The following is a 17,938-nucleotide window of genomic DNA, read 5'->3' as shown; positions in this document are numbered from 1 at the left end:
CGGACCTACCGCTCTCCGGGCGGACGGTCTACCACTAGACCACGGAGGCGGCCTCCTTGTCACAAGGGGATGATACCAGGTGTTCGCGTAAAGATGGCACTGAAACATGCAATTCTTCATCCACGTCTAACTGTCAATGTAAGGATGTAACCAAATCAAAAAAGGGAAGTTGTGGCGACATCAGTTTTTGTTCCTGACATTAAGATCGTATACTGAATATAAATAAAGCGACAAAACCCTTTCCATATTCATGAGAAATCTCCTCTAAAAGTCGATTGTACGATTCCGACTATATCATGTGCATGTGTTTGTGAATCACTTTCAAATAGTGATGATACCAGGTGTTCGCGAAAAGGTGAGCGTATCCTGCCCCTCCGGTGGCACCCGTCACAAACACATGCAAAGGCGAGATAATTGTTCACCTGAAAAAACACACAAACAAACACGGGAACATGTGGTACAAGTCAAAATAGGGAATTGCTTCGGACATAATGTTTGTCACTAATGCCTCAAATTTTGAAATGTCCTCCACACGTCAACCATAAAACAGCAAGAGTCGTATGACGCTCTTTGAAGTATTGGTAGAAAAAGTATGCTCGATTGTATCTCAAAAGTTGTGAAATGTAAACACCAAAGGCTGGAGCTGCTGGAATACTGCTCGACCTGAAGGGAAAGTTGACTATTGGAAAGATGAAGTCATCCCTCTTGTCATACTGTCTTGTGGAGAGTGTCTTGTCACTCTGAATCTTTATGCACATATCTAAAATATGATTATAATAGATATGCAATTGATATGGGATTTGTCAACTTCCATGCCGAGACAGGGAACCCAAACTGACAGTGATGTAACCATATGAACGCTGACGTAGGGCCCATCACGGAGGTGTAACTGTAAGTGAATTTCTATTTCTGAAAATAGGCTATTGTAAGAAGTCAGTGAAAGGATGCCCTCTCATGTCAATAGTCTTAAGTTAGTTTGTATAATAAACGCAAGAAAAAGGGAGAGGAGGTGACGGCGCTCAACTTCCTACAAAACCTCAAATCACTCCAGGTGCTGCTAATAAACTAGGTGATATGAAATGGGGGTTAACGTCGCGTTCGAGATTGCTTCACTTATATAGTTTGTATTAGTCAAGACTTTTGTCGGTTTGATAATACTGAGATACCATGCCTCAGTTTAACATGGATACCCCTCTCAGACACAGTATAATGACTCCAGGCAGGCCAGACTTTCTTTTATCCCCTTATGCCGAGCGTCAGGCAAGGTAACAGCAAATACATCTTGTAACGTCTTTTGACATGACGCGACCAAGGACTCGAACCACCGACCCCCTGCTCTTCCGGGCCACTATACCACGGAGGTGGTTTTGACTATTCTAAGTGAACCAAGCTCCAGTATGAGATCCTGGATGGATGACCTGGCAGATCACATTTTAACAAAACGGATTTTCAAGCAATAAAATGTACAACTGTTTTATTGACAATTTATTCTTAACGTCAAAAAAGGAGAATATGTCCAGGATATACTATAACAGCTGAACATGTGTAAGTTTGAAGAAATAGGACAATATCATTGATTTGTGGGTTCCGTGAAGTGTCGGAGTAGTGAAAATCGTAGTGAAGTCGTTGTGAATTGTAGTGAAGTCGTAGTGAATTGTAGTGAAGTCGAAGTGAATTGTAGTGAAGTCGTAGTAGATTGTAGTGAAGTCGTTGTGAATTGTAGTGAAGTCGTAGTGAATTGTAGTGAAGTCGTAGTTTTTTGTAGTGAAGTCATTGTGAATTGTAGTGAAGTCGTAGTGAATTGTAGTAAAGTAGTGAATTGTAGTGAATTGTAGTGAAGTCGTTGTAAATTGTAGTGAATTTTAGTGAATTGTAGTGAAGTCGTTGTGAATTGTAGTGAATTATAGTGAATTGTAGTGAAGTCGTTGTGAATTGTAGTGAATTGTAGTGAATTGTAGTGAAGTTTAGTGAATTTTAGTGAATTGAAGTGACATCACAGTGATGGGTCTGGGTCTGGGTGTGGGAACAAGGGGCTGACTACTAGGGTAACTATATGACAGTGTGCAGAAGTGAGACTCGGTGTTCCCATCGATGTGCCTGCGTGCATGTTTGTGTACCTGCGTGCATGTTTGTGTGCCTGCGTGCGTGGTTGCACTTGTGGTGATGCCCATCTGAAGCACATATTAGTGTTTATTGGGAAGGTGCCTGCTCTAAACGCTTAATGGATGAATTCTTTTGCTGGATTTCAATGGTTTCACGAAGTTACCTTTTCTTTCCAGGGATCAATGTTTGCGTGGAGGACGTTGGTGTCTTGCCAGGAGATATAGTCTGGATGGTTGATTACGTGTTCCGAGAGGGGTGGTTTCAGGTCGGATTTAGGAACAAAAGTCTTGTGGTCTTTGATTCTGCTTGCTTTGGGGGTAACATCTCGCCAATATTTGTCTCCACACTTACACGTGATCACATACACACACACCCTCTCGACAGGGCCTGCATTGGCATGTAGGATGTTTTTTTTGTAGTGAAATGTCAGAAGCTAAGGTAACATCTATGTTAACTCTTTTGGCTTGGCTGGTGACTAGTTTGGGTTTGGTATGGGATGCTTAAGCTTAATAGAAAAAGCCACGAGACGTCGCCAGAAATATTAGAGAAGATGTTGAATGTCTTGAAACATCCGTCTATGGACTCAGGTAGGTATTAGTGATATTATTGGATGCATGAGATCACGTTAACAATAATGGAGCTACTTTACGATCTTTCTGGAGTTGGTAGCCGGCTACTCACATTGACCATGGAGTGTGGGAATGGGACCGTTTCGGTTTGTGTGTGATACAAGATCTTTCACGCTTGATTTTGTACCATTAATCTCAACAAGCATACCAGTATGTATAACACGTATAAGCTATTCTGTAGTGAATATCCAAGGAGAATTTCAATCACATATAATTACAAATTATATTTCATGTCTCGTCTGATACTGAATGTACAAAGCCCAGTCAAGTGTATATTTAGCTCCGTATGAACCAGTAGAATCTGCATGCCAGACAGGATTTGTAAGCAATAGGAGGTTGTGTGAGGTGATAAAATTGTTTCATTCATGATGCATTCATTAAGTAAAGAAAAGGGACAGAATAATGTGGAGAGGAATGACAGCTAAACAAGAAATATAAAAATAAGTGAGTTAAGATTAAAATTGTTTGTGTTATGAATGTAGCATTTTCAGATGTGGTACAGCACCTTTCCTGGAGACAAGTCGGTATCCCAGTACAACCTTAAATGAAATGTTTTATTGCAAGTTTTTATTGACGAATTGACGAATGGCATGCTTTATTGCACCTTTATATAAGGTGTACAGAAATTGTCATTTTTAATTGCTCGCTAAATTTACTGACAATGTTATAAACTAAGATAATGTAAAAATATTGGTTATGAGGTGCAGTCCTGATATGTGCAATTTTAGCTGTTTAATCTTTCATTTTACCCTAAAAGGTCTTACGTAGTCCTTTTATGCTTCATTACAGTAAACAATTCATATGTTTTGTATGTATATAACATAATTGAGGCGTGACTCATAGTCAAGATCTGTCTGTCTCCCTGTTTGTCTGTCTGTATGTCATTTGTTAACATGACGAAATAGTAGGACTTCGTTATAAATCGCGTGACTTCCAATGTACTTGCCAGCAGTGCCCTGATATATCACTTGGTTACTTATTCGCCCAGTTAAAACAATAAAGCTATTTTACAATATGTACATTGTGATTATGCAAACTATATGTTTGGCATTATGAATGAGTGAGTGAGTATGGTTTTACGCCGCTTTTAGCAATATTCCAGCTATACCACGGCGGGGGACACCAGAAATTGGCTTCACACATTGTACCCATGGCGGGAATCGAACCCGGGTCTTTGGTGTGGCGAGCGAACGCTTTAACCACAAGGCTACCCGACCGTCCTTGCCATCATGAACTGTTTCATGTAACATGCGATTCAAGGTCTCTTAATTGCTTCACATTGAATTTTCAATGTCTTTGACAATAAATATTCTTTTCGTTGTTGTACTGTGTCAGGGTTTGTGCCATACAGCATGGTGGTCAATATCATTTCCACTTAAATAACAACAGTTTATCAAGTATTTATTATATTAAAAAGAGATAAAATCGTGTTTACGGTTGGTCTATCAGGAGTTTGTTCGGTGTTGGATTGTGGAACACGTATCAACACTGATTTAATCATACAATGATCAATTAATCATGTATACTGCTCCCGTACATACATGGTTGAAAACAAAGCAGGAATTGTCAGAGTACAAGTGGAAGTGTTTCCCTCCCTAGAGATCACAAATATATATTGCAACAACAACTGAAGATAAAAAATATGGAAGCGAACTCATAAGTGTGTTGATATGAAAGCAGATACATTTATGGCTCTTGCAAGATCTATACAGCATTGACGAGAGTTGATATGGACGTAATTTGGCGCTTAAGATGCGATAAGATATGACACGATGTATGTTGCCAGTAGTTGCTTTGAAAGTATCACCTACTTAAAAAAATTCCTTGGGTTATTTGTGTAATTCATTTGCTACCTGACACTTGGGAGACATGTGCTACATACTGTTATCCCGGCGTAAATACATGTGAATATGGAAGCTATTAAGAATATTAAATTGTCCAGCCTGGTTCTCAATTACACATAACAAAGCTGGTAAACGCATTACGAAAGTGGTTTATCGATTTCCGTACCTTCCAGAGGTGCAAACACATCTGGTACTGAAAGACCCCTTTTAAGTGATTATTGAGAATAAAATATGTGGAAAGTAAACACGTTACTCTTACATTGGTGATCGCAGCTTATTGTTCAACTAAAGCAAACATAATGTGATTTGTTATATCAACATCGCTGTGCAATGGTATTTGTTTTACGAAGGAGCACTCTGTTACCTGAGGAATGTTAACCCACACTTCAATGTACGTTGCAGGATCTGATGACCCTCCTCATGTACACCCCCTGCACTGATTGTATATGTATGGGAGTTACAGTTATCAAAATATCTAATGTCTTGGATTTATTGGATTATTCATAGAATTAACCTGAGCTGACGATGGTAAAATCAGAGAAATCCTGCGCTTACCCACTTCATGAAACTCTGCATGGCTTTGAGAACACTGGTATCACCTAAAGGTTATAGTGATACATACTGTTTATGCTACGACTGAATGGTACAACGGACTCTCGTATATATATGTATATATGCTTTGGTTAAACCATGAAAATCGCTTGGTATTATTGGAATATTGAGGCTTAAATATAGAATACTAAACGAGCTCCCGTGTAATACATATATTATGAAACTCGTGAATAGTTGTGGTATCTGACGAGCGAAAGCGAGTCAGATACCACAACTATTCACGAGTTTCATAAAATTGGTTTTACACGGGAGCGAGTTTAGTATTTTATTTATTACTTGCCATTTATAATGTTTTTTTAATTATACTGTTGAGTATGAATAGGCCGACACCTACACGATCCACGGCATAGTCCAATTGAGTTTAACAGAATAATACTTCAAACACGTCAAAAGTTGAAACGTATGAATTTAATACCATACAACGGTCCGCCTTTAGAATACACAAAATTATCGTAGGGCTAAGACTATCGCAACTCACATACTTTAACATAGGCTAACGACTGTCGTTGCGCTACAATACGATCGCCTTGTGGAACGGGCCTTGCATCTCTAAGTTTACAATCACGTCACAATACCCGATGACGTAATTTGTAGAGTTTTGTTGCAAGATCCATCGGCGAAACAATGCCATGTGACGTCAGCCTAGCAAGAAGGTTGCTGGGGTCATCGAGTGTGCATAAGCTCCTTTCAGTGATCTATCAACTCCACACGCAGTGTCGTTGAATAAACCAAGGGATGTTGAGAGCTTTCAATATTTGTTCCCGAAACGTGTTCCGAGAGTACATAAGCACGCGTTTTGGTATTACACAATGTGTAATACAGCTGTATGTTTATTAAACGGGTGATCTCTTCACGGGCAAGTAATAATATACGTTATTTTAGGAAGTTGAAGTGTTCTGTCCCTATAGATATCAAATTGTTTATCCATTGCAAACTGAAAGGCCATAGGCCCACAGTTCAACGTATTTAAAGGTACATGTATGCATGTTTCTTCTAACTAACAATGCATGATGTCTGTTCAATGCAATATTTTGTAATAAAGTGAGTGAGTGAGTTGGGTTTAACGCCGCTTTTAACAGTATTCCAGTTATATCACGGCGTGTCAGCTTAATGTGGGAGGAAAGCCCGAAGTGATCCAGGTCTCAGACGTTTACCAGTTCGGTGAAACCCACGAGCACGGGTATGGTGCTGACAAACCTAGAAACGTAATCGGGGCGAACCGGGATTCGAACCCACAATCATAGGTTTCTGGCGTGCCCAAGGGACGCAACTCTGCACAGCGAATCACGGCGCCTTAGACGACTGGGCCACCCGTGTCCCTTGTAATAAAGTAATATTTGAGGATGACATGAGTATTCAAAACAAATTGATATTTGGATAAGGTGTATACTTCTTTGGGATATACTTGTTTCTTAATTGAAGATAGAGTTTACACACAAGCATAAAATGATACTCGTTTTCTATAACATGAAGGTAACACGATGTAGAGATATTGTCAGACTTTTTTAATATACCTTTATAGATCTTTAAATCATAATAACCTGCTCTGATCTGAACTGCGCTAGCGGTACTCAAAGTTTTGTTTATTGTAACAGATATTAGATATTCTTCGAATATAAATTGTTGTTTGAAGAGATAATGTAATGTTGTTTGAGTAATGTGGCTGTTAACCAGGCAGCTTGGGTTGGTTGTATACTCCCCAGGGAGCTGAGAATGAAAATCGAGTGCTCACTGATCCATTGACCGGGGTAATAATAGTGTAGCGCTATGAGCATCCACTTGGTGAATGGAATCTGGCGCATTATAAATGCACTTATTATTATTAGTATTATTAAAAAGACAGAATCATTTGTCATCAAAGTGTACAATCCAGCATCGACTGCAACTAGCATTAATACACTTACAGCTGACATGTTCCACAGAGTTGGAGACCTAGTGGAACGCCCACCACGCTACCTCTACTCAGATATCAGCACATTTGCATCACGTGGTGTTCTGCACACAAAGGAAAGGCTGACATTCCATCGCCAGAAGAGTATACGTGGACGTCTACAGACGATGTCATAGAACCCATCCCAATGACCCAGAAACGAATGCCAGCACTGTGTCTACAACTGCTCACCTGTAAATGCACAACAGGCAGATGCTCCTCATCCAGGTGTAGCTGCACCAAGAACAACATGGGATGTTCCCTTGGATGCAGTTGTGCTATGTCATGCCTACACAGAAACAACTTACCTACCTCTCCAGATGAGACGGACTCTGACGGTGACTAGAGGTGACATTATTTCCCATTTTATTTTAAGTACTTCATAATACTGCAAGTATTCTAATGTTTGTTTCTTCACTCAAATGATAAACTTGTGAAATGGTCAGACAAAAGTGCAGTATATGTACAATTTTGAGTGAAACGATGTCCATTTCAATTTAAATCTAAATTTGGGTATGGGTTGAAGTCGCTAGAGAAATTAGCATTCAATAAAAATGTTTCATTGTTGGGGATCAATGAAATGTACATCATTGAAAAGACAATGTAAAATGCTTTCACATGATATATTACATGCCCATGTTGAAGAACTATATTAGATCTTGATTTTGAAAACAGGTTAAAAAAGATGTTCACAGAAAAACTTGAAACATCATTTTTCATTTTGAGTTAACTATTTTGGTTTTTTTTAAGCATTGTTGCAATTATCCCACTCATCCACTACATCAACATAATCTACCACCATATCTCAATAAGCAATTTTCGTCAAAATTGGTTTTGGGGGTGAGGTAACATTGTATACAATATCTCAGCCCCAATGTAATATATTTTCATTTTGTTTTCTGTATAGGATAGTACAATGGTTCAGGCAGATTGTAATTCCAGTTAAAGTGGTTTTATTGTCACAATTCAATAGAATTAGTGTTTTACCTACTCACAAGATGTGAAAATGAAGTTAAAAAACATTATTTTTATCAATGTTTGCACTGAGAATTAGAATATCAGTTATATGAAACAAAATGTTTGTCAAATTCAGATAAACGAACACATTACCTGTAATCAAAGACATAACTTGGATGGTTTAATGATTTAATAAAAATGTTACAGCCAATTTTGTCAAATTATGCATTTTCCTTTCAATTTATGCAATTTCGACCCCCTGAAAATTCACGCACACACATGCAAGCTTACTACCCAATGAAACTTTGTACAGATACCTCCATTATGCAATAGAAAAGGTTTAAGGTATACAGGAAAATGTGGGAACGAAAATCTTGTTTTTCACCCCTTGCCAACTGACTATTACACGTTTACACGCATATTTTCTAAAACCCCATATTTCTGTTCCATAAAGTAAAATTGGCATTATCTTTGTATCAAAAATTTGAAAGTATAAATTATGGGTCAGATTATCACATTTTAACAAACTTTGTAGGGTTGACATCAACACTTTCTTAGCTTTAACAGATGTAAATTGTAGATAGTTATTCCAACTCAAAGTCCTAGTACACAATATTCCAAGTTAAGTATAAGATGAGACTACCTCTATATGTGCATCTTTGTTTATCCAGTTCTCTAATTTTGATAATTTCCCACCGCTTTTAAAAACAAGAACTTTAGTTTTGTTTAGATTGACGGACAGTGACCACTTGTCACAATAATTTTCCAAAATATTTATTTGACGTTGAAGACCAATTATAGAATCAGAAAAAGGGAAAACATCGTCAGCAAAATGTAAAAGGAATATTTCTATTAGATATAACTGGATTCCATTTTTAGATTTTGAGGTAATTTCAAGAACAAATTCATTTATGAAGAAAGAAAACAAGAATGGGCTTAATATCACAACCCTGACGCACTCTCAAAGGGCAATCAAACATACTCTTAGGTTATTGCCATTGGTTCGTACACAAGCTTTAACTGATTCGTGAATGGCTTTTAATGATTTTTCCATCGTTGATGCCCACCCATGTTTACCAAACACGCGCCAGAGATCAATGCCTAAGCGAAATCAACAAAACATGCATATAACTTACCTCCCCTTTTTGAGAGATATTTTGTAATTGAAGCTTGTAAAATTAAAACATTGTCCATTGTGGAATATCCAGCTCTAAATCCTGCCTGTTCTTCATAAATGTTTCCCCTTGCATCTGACCAAAACGTTAATCTGCCATTAAGAATCATGGTATATAATTTTCCAAAACAACTCAGTACAGATATTCCCCGATAGTTATCAAGATATAGATATCAAGGTGCTATAGAAAATGAATATACTTGAACTGTTAAAACGTCATTACGTACCTCCTCGCCAGTACCCACTGATAGGGCTGGTGAATGTAACGAGAACTAATGTATGACAAGTGGGTTGTATACTCCTCTATTTGTACCGACTCTAAAATGACATCAGTCAATAGTTAGGTGTAGTTGCCAATGCGGTTGACATCTGAAAAAGGGAGAACCTTCGATGTCTCATTATGGTGTATTTATTATAATCATCCGTCGATAATAGAGCATATTACATTCTATTATGATGCATATCCTGCACCCATTCGCGATAATAACTTGTTTTGAGACCTCATTAAAACAAAATGCGATGGCGAATTTGTGCAGGGCAATTAACATTATTGAATGGAGATATAATACCCTGGATAATCGAGGATGATTGATGGTGAGTCTGGTTATTGTCTTGTCGATTTTAGCAGAAGGTCGGTATCTGATATATAATATATTGCATAGTTAGTTTGATAGTATTACACACACCATATTATGTCTCATTGATCAATTGCTATTTTACGTCATAAGCTACGTCACACTTCGCCAACATAATGACGTCAAGGTATGGTCGTAATAATTCTTAACCACCAATCAAACCAGAACCTATTGCCTTCGATTAACACTCGTATCCCTGTCGCAGGAAAAGGACCACATTATGCTAAAATGGGTGTGACAAATTGAGGGAGATATATACTCACGAAACACTGTATACTTTCTGCGAAGTCAGGTTGATGTTGGAGAGGTAATGTCTTTTAAACAATCTAAATATTCAACGTCAATATCGTTTATCGACTTATATAAGTTTTCGCAAACGTTTTTCTGTTGTTTTAATATTAAAGAACCATCAGTTTTTTCTGTTATTTCTTCACCTTTATCAGTAATAATAGTATTGATAAGTTTTTTATTATAGTTTTTAAATTGGCAGAATTAGTTAGTTGGTTTCTCTCCTTCGTTGTACCACTGTATTCTATTACGGATTTGAATTCCTCTAAATTCTTTTTCTTTAATTTTTTCGAACTCAGATTTTTCGACAGATTTTCGTTTGGATAACAATGTTTCGATAACGTTTTGAAAGTCGTTTCTTACTTGTCCTTCTTATTCTGATATATCAGTTTCTATTTCTTAATATTTTCTATCATCTAAGTTTTTCAACTTTGTAGAATATGATATATTATTTATGAAAGTAACAGGAAAAACTGTCTCCAAGAATAACGAATCAGTAATTGTAAGATTTAAATTTTCGTCAGAGATATTTTTCATACCTTCATTATCATATTTAGGATCTGCGTATTCACGCTTAGTTTCGTCTAAAATGTCTATCACCATTTCTATATATTCATTTTCTCGTATTAATGACGTATTGAACTTCCAATACCCCTCTCCCCTTGTCTTTATTTTGTTGATTTGATAGCATCAATGTAATGGCGGAATGATCAGTCTTTGGTAAGATTGAAGATTAAGTGTGACTAAAAACATCTTCACTCACCAGGGAAATGTCAAGTCTAGCTTGTTGACGAGGGTTGTTTTCCACCAAGTAAATGTCAAGTGGATGATAATATGAGCATCGTCCCACGCCGCCGGGGTAACATGACACGCAATACAAGTCACTGAGGTTGACCCCACGACAAGCGTATTCTGTATATTCTAACACAGAATCACAATCGAGGTTCCGAGGTTCTCTCCATGACCTTGTGTTGTTCTCTCAGTGACCTTGTGTTCTCTCTATGGCCTTGTGCTGTTCTCTATCTTACCTTGTGTGCCTGTCTCAATGACCGTGTGCTGTCCTCTCAGTGAACTCAGTCCTCAATATCTTGCGATGTGTGATCGAATAACGACAATATGATTACATAATCATTAGTAGTGTTCACAGAAGGAACGTCTATTTAAAGGCAATGCCATTCCTATCAACCAATGTTATCAATAAGCCAGATATTGCTGTCAACGCATAACTTCCCTTTATAAGCTGCTTTAATGATTATGCTGGTTAGGATGTATGGTCATAATTGCCACATAAATCTACATATGAACACAGCGTAATCACTTTATCACATGTGCCATGTTAACATACCCATGTCATATTTCACTTAAACATCTCTAAGATGACATATATATTTACGCCAGGCGAAGGGTTTTGATCGCTTTGTGTCAAATGACATGGTAGTTCAAGCACAAATGCTATAAACATGGGAAATGGCCATTTTCAATCAATCGCCATCTGAAGCCTGCTCTGGATTTTAAAGAACACGACTTTCAACATGTGTGCTTTAGATGCATTGAATGAAAACCGTTTTAACATTAATAACATATTATATTCCCCCCTTCATACAATTACAGTAGCGTTTGCGAATTATATTCATAACAATAGAATTGTTTTGATGTAGGTGCTATGCAGCTATTAATACACTAATTTAGTCTGGTTTGTTACAAGCATGCATATGACACAATGCAGAGATACACGATCATGGAATGCATTATACCCATAGGCGCAACTCCCACTAATTGTGTTGGAAATGGTCCAGACCACCAACCTTTATCCTATTCACATTTAAACCATACTGGTTTATATTGTGGTAAAACAGCATGCGCCTTCGAGAGAACACAATGTAATAGAGAGAACAACAGACGTCAAAGAGACACAAGGTCATAATGACAGAGGGTCTAAGAGAGAAGAGTACAAGGTCATAGAGAGGACAGAAGAAGGTCTATGAGAGAACAACATAAAATCATAGAGAGAACGCAAAGCCATAGAGAGAACAACACAAGGTCAACGAGAGACCAGAACAAGGTCACTGAGAGAACACAAGGTCATAGAGACCAAAAAGAGACCAGAACAAAGTCATTGAGAGAACAAATGAAAGAAGGCCAAAAACAGAACAGGACATGGTCATAGAGAGGACAGAACGAGGTTTTTGAGAGAACAAATGAAAGAAGGCCAAAAACAGAACAGGACAAGGTCATAGAGAGGACAGAACAAGGTTATTGAGAGAACAAATGCAAGAAGGCCAAAAACAGAACAGGACCAGGTCATAGAGAGGACAGAACAAGGTTATTGAGAGAACAAATGCAAGAAGGCCAAAAACAGAACAGGATTAGGTCATAGAGAGGACAGAACAAGGTTATTGAGAGAACAAAAGAAGGCCCAAAACAGATCAACTCAAGGTCATAGAGAGAACACAATGTCATAGAGAGACCAAGACAAGGTCAAAGAGACAGCAGAACAAGGTCATATTGAGAAGAACAGAAGATCAAGGAGAGAACAGAACATGCTTATAGAGAGAACAGCAGTAGTTACAAAACTAAATACTACCAAGTTGTATCTATATTACAAACATCAAAACCTTTACATAAACTTCCTCTCATTTCAAACAACATCATTTATTGAGTAAGAACCTCAATTAGAACATTTACCAAATGAACTATATTCCAAGTTCAGATGAAGGAAAAACTTTTGAGTTTCCAATCAAAGTTTTTTGTCGTTTCGTTCCAGGCTGGAGGACTTAAAAATTCTGACGGAAACATGTAAAGTGAATTAGGTGAGATCTTGATAAGCCTTCGATTTGACTGCAGCGTTGTTTTATTACATTTTTCTCTGATGTTCAGTCGGCGGGACACTGAATTTCATTACATTATCAACGTAGTCAGACTCTCCGACTCTATGGGGTGAGCATTAACAGGCAGTCTTTGCTGCATACTGAGTTCGTCTTATTGTTTAAGATTTGCTGAGGGTGAATTAAGAGATCCCCTTTTCGGTTTCAGTATTGAAATCTACCTTAATGTGGCATCGTTTATCTCGTACTGAGGCGAACTGATGCGTTCGATAAGTTTTTTAAGACGAGATTTGTGTTCCTGGCACAGATGACGCAGCTTGCAAAAACTGATTAATGGATGTTGGAAAAGTTCCTTCGAAAGATAACATGTGTTAAATAATTACAAAATAATAGCTGTTCGAAAACAATCCGCAGAGTTTCCCCCAAAGATAGAATATACAACAGAAATTGGATGACTATCAGCAGACCTGCTACCAAGGTCACAAAGAAAACATATATACTAAATTAATCAATATGTAACATTTTTTAACCAGATACATCGTTCTGTCTACAGATGAACCGTTGTTGTGGGCCATTCTCATAATAATTAATAATCTTGATATGAAGCTGTTTACGTGTTACTAATGTTTAATTTGGTTGTTCCTTGTATTTTATTAAGAGTATTTATCTGCACTGGGTTTATCATTGCAGAAACAGGGTTCCAACCAACACGTTTAAACTCGATATTGAACATGTTGTGCTTATTGTGACCTATATACGGTATGCCTAAATGGGCATTAAGAAGTCATAAACTAAAGGCTATTTGATAACTAGATTACAGCCCGCTTGCCCCAACTCTGCATTTGCATTTCAATCATCCCAGTACAGCAGAGAGCATAGTCCTATTACCATTAAACCAACATGTTATCGTCAATGATCCTGACTCGCTTCTACTGACAGCGATCAGCAAACAATTTGCATCGATTGGTTTTAGTTATCCGACTGCGTTCAACCGTCAGTTTGGCACCCATTGACACAAACATTGGAATAAATGGTAATTGTTCCTATTTTTGCATTATGACATCAATAGAATGTGATTTATTGAAATGTAGTGCAATTTATATCAGTTCCTAACAAGACTGTGTAAGATTGTGTGTTCCTTTGCTTAAGAGTTGTTCTTGAAAATATTTCCTATATTGATAATCAATCTCCCCAGTTTACAATGTGAAGTATGTAAATTGTCCTGCATCGATGAAGCAGTCAATGGGTTAATATGATGAATTGTGCTTCTTGCTTGTAGATAACAGTAAGGAGGATGACAGGAGGTGTATGAAGACTATTTACAAACCCAATGTTCTTGTCACTTCATATATATGTCAACGTCCAGTAACGATGTCCTAAAAAAGCTAATTCTAATACTTTCGTCTCTGTGTCCTACCTATATGGGGAAAGGGGGGGATAACAATCGGAGGTTAACAAGTCTGGTTAGGCTTCATGATAATTCTTGCACCGTTATGTTTGAGTTTGATACAGTATACCAGGTGTTTGCAAGAGGTTGCTCCAGAATGGAGTATTTGGTCTCAACGTAGTGATTGTGGATCCGATAGAAAATATGTAAATAGATGTATATGAATTCAAACAGACTTTAAGACAATTCACAGACAAACATTTAATACAATTAACACTAGCTCTTACCTATTATGATATGATATTATATGATTCTTATTTTAGAGTAGTTTTTTTTATAAACATTTATTTTATCTTTTATCTGTTTTAGTATAGTGTAGCAATGGCGCATATATATATATAGCCATGGGTAACTGTCATTAATATTTGTCAACGCATTTTTCAGGACTTATATAATATCGAGAGAAAAATGTTTGGTATGGCACATGGTTTACTATTAACAGAGTTCATCGCAGTAGAAAACAACATGCCACTCCATTTACTCCGATTGACACTTTGTATCTTAGACTAATGGAGAACACATACCTTGATGAGACACACTTGTACACTGTGAAGCGCTCACACATTATTAAAGAAATATTATGCAAAGTTATTCACGGTTCAGGCGTCAGTTGAATGTGTTGTGTTCTATTAAGAAATGCATAATTCGTTTTAATTCAATACATGAGGTTTTCCACAGGCACTTAATAAGATGGGTTTTAAGTGATATTTCAGCCTTACATTAACTTAGCTTATAAAAAAAGGAGATGTAACAGGATGATTGTAACGAATCTCGGTAGTAACAATACACAGAAATGCATCGGTTGTTGTCAGATCAAATGTGTAACAACCCCTCCACTGACACTGGGGGTTTATTAGTGGGGATACCACTTCATTCAGACAAGATTCTTTGCAATTATGTTTTCCCCGATCAACTTAAAGGTTAAGGAATTAGGTCGGACTGCTAAAAAAAAGTATACAAACGTTAAAACGATTGACAAATTACCTTCACTGAAGAACAGGGTCAATGAGTTGATATGGTTATTCATAAGGGAGATACTTCTTAAGTTTGATTGAGGGTTTTCGGGATTGAGTGATTGGATGGGTGAATATTTGCGTTCATTGAAATGTCACTGAAATATCCTTCTTTATGCTTCTTTAGACAGTCGAAGAGAAAGATCGAGAAGATATTACTCTGCACCCCCCCCCCCCCCCCCCCCCCCCCACCACCACCATTCTTAACAGCGAAGAATTTCTGTTAAAAGAATAACATACCTAAATCAACTCCTTATGATATTCCACATGATACCACATGAGGATAATAGATGTATGAACCCACAATGCTGCAATACTAACCATGTTCACTGAATCACTCATTTAAACAAAATAAACTTTATTTGGTGAATAACGGTAACATCACATCACTATTCCCATTTGATAACATTTCTTATGCTTGGAGTATGAAAGCAACTTCAACTTTTATGTAGTGTTTAAAATTATCAGAAAGTATTGATCCTTTTCATAGCTATATTTTTTTAATCAATTTTCTGACATGTTAAGAGTTGCACAGGGAGCAAGAAGACACGACGGCCTTTGACTTGTCTCTTGTATTCACATTCAATGAAACGAAAACACTCATTCTTAACACATGAATATCAGCATGCTCTGCGATCTAAATAGATATTACAGACAGTTCATGATCTCATTTTACTTTGTTTACAATACAAGGCTATTGAGAACAAGTAACGTTCTTCAGCATGTCCCGTAAGCTCTTTCTTGAGCACTTAAATGCCTTCTATAAACCTCTCGCCGTGCCGTCAATAATCAATACATATCACACAATCATTTGGTTTCAAGAAGACTTGAAATACTTACAGCTAATATTGTTGTTGTACTTGAATTTGGTCAAACGCATAAACTTCATTGACCATTAAAGATACCATAAGAGGCAGTTACTTGTCAGAACGTAAATCATATATTCCCAGATTACACTATTCATTTCTCCCATCGAGCAAAATTCATTTTAGGCATGTGATTATACATAGGCGTATATAGTTTGCCCTAACGCATTGAAGATAATGTACAGATTAACACGTGTCTAGATTTCGCTACATCATTAACATCCGTGATTAAACTCTAATGTTCACTTGAAGATCATTGACATGAGAAATAACGAGTACGACTGAAATAAGAGCCATACCATTACACAACGCTTCACTAACACAGAGACATTTAATAAATACAGCTCAGCAAACCCTATAATTTCTCGAGACAGAATGCATATTCTTCATCTAACCGGGAATACTATTTCAAGATCACTGCATGCTCGACTATTCGTTTGAGGACAATAATAGCGCAGCATCCACGGGCGGACGACGTCTCATTAATCAACTGGAGTAACGCGGCTCTAGTGAGGCAACATAGACAGTACTCACCTCTCTGAAAACTCGCGAGCGGAAAACAAGGAGCAGCGATGAAATATCCCCTTTTGTACTCTAACTCAGTGTTCATGCGTCTTCTGTTCCATTCCTAGCAACGCATCTCGTCTCTGCTAACGGAATGCCCCGTTCAAGAATAGGCTTTACCAGTTTGGCACCAAGTATGGATCAGTCCCATGAATTCCTCATTTGTTGAGAAGCTTTTTTCTTTCAATTAAGGGAGATTCCTCGCTGTACAGGCGTTAAAGGGAGATTATTAAATTAACCGTCCATTTGCTGTAGGAACGAAATGGTGAGAATGGAAAATGGTCTCACATCTCGGTTCTACCCTTTCTCTTGGTTTATTCCATGTCAGACCCCAGGGGTTCTTGAAACTATTCTTAGCATCACAAAACACCTCGGAAAACTGCGAGCTATCTCTGTTTCTCTCCGTCGATGCAAGGGGTGTTTCAAAACAGAAAATATGCAAATGTCCTCCGATGTGATGAAAGAGACAAAAGTTTGGGGTGTGTGTCTGCATACAAAGAGATGTTCATCCCCTACTCGTGTGTCTGCAGCGACAATTTATCGCTTAATTAGTTCAGCTTAAACACATTTCGACAACGTATATGGCACCGTTCCAAGCGTTAGGACGTATCTTAATGTTACTGGTTGTGAGATATACAATTATCAGTCGCAGTGATCTACAACATCAGAAGCGGACGGTCATGAAGTTATTCTGGGTGACGATGTTATAATCCGCCCAGTCCACTAAAATGATTTGTGAAGCTGCAAGCCATGACGGCGTGCATCCTATCAAACGGACACACATTCTATACCAGATTACAAATGTTGATACAAGATTAAGAGTGCTATTTACATAAATAATATTTTCTCGGTTTCACGGGTCTAAAGGTAACAACATTCAAAGCCACAGTAAAGCTTTAAAAAAGGTTTAAGATACTATCTGGAGAATGTTTCCAAATTTGGCGTATCAGTGACACAAAGGATGTCCTTGCAATTTCCTGTGTTGACTTGTGCCATTGGTTCCCGTGTTTTCAGGCGAACAATTCATTTGGCTTTGCATGTGTTTGTGACG

At 37.7% G+C, this 17,938-nt stretch overlaps 1 protein-coding gene across 2 annotated transcripts in view; it reads right to left on the bottom strand.

Annotated features, from left to right (window-relative positions):
* Window positions 1–17,282, bottom strand: part of LOC124149367 (voltage-dependent calcium channel gamma-5 subunit-like) — an 82,120-nt gene extending 64,838 nt beyond the window's left edge. The window contains exon 1 of one of the 2 annotated variants that reach the window (XM_048392718.1): window positions 16,858–17,282. The gene's annotated coding sequence lies outside the window, so the exon portion shown is untranslated. The remainder of the gene's footprint in view (window positions 1–16,857) is intronic. The other variant, XM_046520904.2, reaches the window with a different exon arrangement.
* Between the last annotated feature and the right edge of the window lie 656 nt (window positions 17,283–17,938).

This window comes from Haliotis rufescens, unplaced genomic scaffold (genome assembly GCF_023055435.1).
Source record: "Haliotis rufescens isolate VD_foot unplaced genomic scaffold, xgHalRufe1.0.p SCAF_11, whole genome shotgun sequence".
In the NCBI taxonomy this organism is placed as follows: domain Eukaryota; kingdom Metazoa; phylum Mollusca; class Gastropoda; order Lepetellida; family Haliotidae; genus Haliotis; species Haliotis rufescens.
The sequence above is the reverse complement of the archived record's forward strand: the minus strand, read 5'-3'. Positions and strand labels throughout refer to the sequence as shown.